Source organism: Rhipicephalus sanguineus, chromosome 2 (genome assembly GCF_013339695.2).
Source record: "Rhipicephalus sanguineus isolate Rsan-2018 chromosome 2, BIME_Rsan_1.4, whole genome shotgun sequence".
NCBI classification, from domain to species: Eukaryota; Metazoa; Arthropoda; class Arachnida; order Ixodida; family Ixodidae; genus Rhipicephalus; species Rhipicephalus sanguineus.
The window spans coordinates 227,087,109-227,089,474 of NC_051177.1; the positions used below are offsets into that span (position 1 = coordinate 227,087,109).

Here is a 2,366-nt window from a genome sequence, read left to right on the forward strand (position 1 = left end):
CGTTCTGAAAAATGGCCTTCGGTGAGGTGAAAAGCGGGGGGGGGGGGTTGGGTTGGCTTATAGCTTTGGGGGGGGGCGATCGCCCAATCGCCCCCCCCCCCCCCTGGATCCGCCACTGTGTAGGGCCGGTCTCGGGGATTGACATTGGCCTCATGTGGGCCTGCGTCGGCACCCAATGTAGGCCCGTCCACCGTGGCCGACGAGGCCGAGTGCATGCCGCTCGCGGGTTGACTAATGCCCGACCTTACATAAGCGTCGATTTACCGACGGCCGTGGGTCGGTTGCGGACGTTTTTCGCTAGTATTGCTCTGCTTTTTTTTTTCTTATTTTTTGTGCGTGTTCTAACAAAACGCATCAATTGTTTTTCTGGTGTGTTGATGCGTGTCGTATTTAATGTGAACGGGCAGTTTATAGAGGCGTTTAACTCTATCTGAATTAATTACGGGCAGAGTGCACATGTAAGACGGAATTAAACGCCTCTAACGGTCTGCACTTGTTAACGTGTTAATACGTAACACGCAATAAAAAAAAGACGTGAATGTAAGTTTTCTCTCTTTAGATCTTTATTTTGCAATTGTATAGATGCACTAATTTTCCATGCAACATTGTTCGCACGGAGCGTTTGCATCAGCCCTTGTGCAACGCAACCGTACAGTCCATGTGATCACGGCATGATAACGCTGACATATATAAATATAAAGACGGACGGCATTCCTGTTGGATCGGCTCCCTTCTTTCGGCCACTTCTCGTGCTCTTGGCCCTGAACACGTGCGCAGATGCGACGTTTTACCGTCGAGATGTTAGACTTGCATTTTTCTTCTGTCGGGAAAAACTGAAAGAAACAACAATGAATAATACTGTGAGAAAGGTAGACTATTTACTTGACCAGTTGCACAGACATGTCGCGTCTAGAAACTCTATTCACACAACTAAACAAAATAATTTTGTCGCTGCACAAATAAGAAAAACACTGCACTTACAATAAATGCGAGTGTGCTGAAATTCCTAGAAGTGCTTCAAGCTCCACAGCGCACAAACTAGATAATATGTGGAGAGAGGATGGATCGAGGTTTTCGTTGTTGGCTATGTCACTGGAAAACAAATGGTACAATAAATAGATTAATGAGAACACAATCTTACCTTCAAAGCAGCCGCGGGCCAGTCACATATTGTGCAGTCGGCATTTACAGCACACCTGCGACCAAATTCAATGTGAAAAGCGATTGCGTGAGACTTTCATAACCAAGCATGCATCTTACCAGAGTTCTTTTCAGTTGGCGAGAGCAGCGCAGCACGCTATTCACACTACAGTCCTTGTTGCAGGGTTCCCTAGAGAAAACGGCAAAATATGTCACGGCTTTACAATAAGATGCCACAAATAAAAAACAAGAAAATCTGACATATTTGCCCGTCAACGAAGTCTTGGGTCCACAGACAAATATAACCGCCGTTCGCCTGAACATTTCTGATCTGCCAGCTAGAAGAGACGACCAGATTGACGCATCAATTGTGCAAATAAAATTTGATTTTGTCGCTAGACAAAACTCACCATGCGATACAGCGAGGAAATAAAATGCCACTTACGAGTTCGCTTCAAATCCTCGGCAATGGGAGAAGGCCGCCTCCAGGATCAAGGCAAACGAAATGCCTCTGAGTGCTTGCCCGTCTCTGTGCAGTGTTTCAGTCAGCACGTCCTCGCTCGAAAGAGCTACAATTTGGCGGGAACTGACGCATGGAGCTTGCTCCCCTCCCCAGCGCTGTGGCAAAGAAAAAAAAGAAAACGCGAGACCTCCCTCTTCGTTCCTCCTTTCAGGGCCTTGTCATTCTTTCTGGGAGAGAGATCTCACCACTTTTTTTTTTTTTTCGGAGGAGCGCACGTGTTGCTTATATCAGCTCTTTCGGGTGAGAAAAAAAAGGAGCGGGAAATTTCAACTGAAGCATATGCCTGAACATTTTAGGGCAGCGCTAATGCGTGCAAGAAGCGGATCGAATTTGAATTGAACCGTTTTCGTTGTTAACACAAAATATCGTTGGTACTCTAACATTAAAACAAATTAACATGAAAACCATAAACTGAGCATCAAGTAGAAATTTTAAAACTCTTCAGTGTGTGCGGATTATCGAATTCTGGCTCTGCAAACGACGTATAGCTTATGACCGTAGAAATTATTGTATTTTTACGCTAATTTCATGTTTATTTGGGCATAGATGATATTTTGAAATATTCGTATTAACGCATATGGGCTATTCCCGAAGACCGAATCAAGTATGACGATATTCGATTCGATATTCCAAATGTTCAATCTTCGCACACTTCTATATTTAACCATTATATCTGATCTCCCCCCTTTGTCATGCGGCTCGA

At 44.7% G+C, this 2,366-nt stretch overlaps 1 long non-coding RNA gene across 1 annotated transcript; it reads right to left on the reverse strand.

Annotated features, from left to right (window-relative positions):
* Positions 1-569: 569 nt before the first annotated feature.
* On the reverse strand, positions 570-1,767 carry LOC125757321 (uncharacterized). Its single transcript, XR_007415242.1, has 3 exons — positions 1,586-1,767; positions 982-1,478; positions 570-833 (listed from the first exon to the last, which is right to left on the reverse strand). It is a non-coding gene; the product is annotated as an uncharacterized LOC125757321 (long non-coding RNA).
* Between the last annotated feature and the right edge of the window lie 599 nt (positions 1,768-2,366).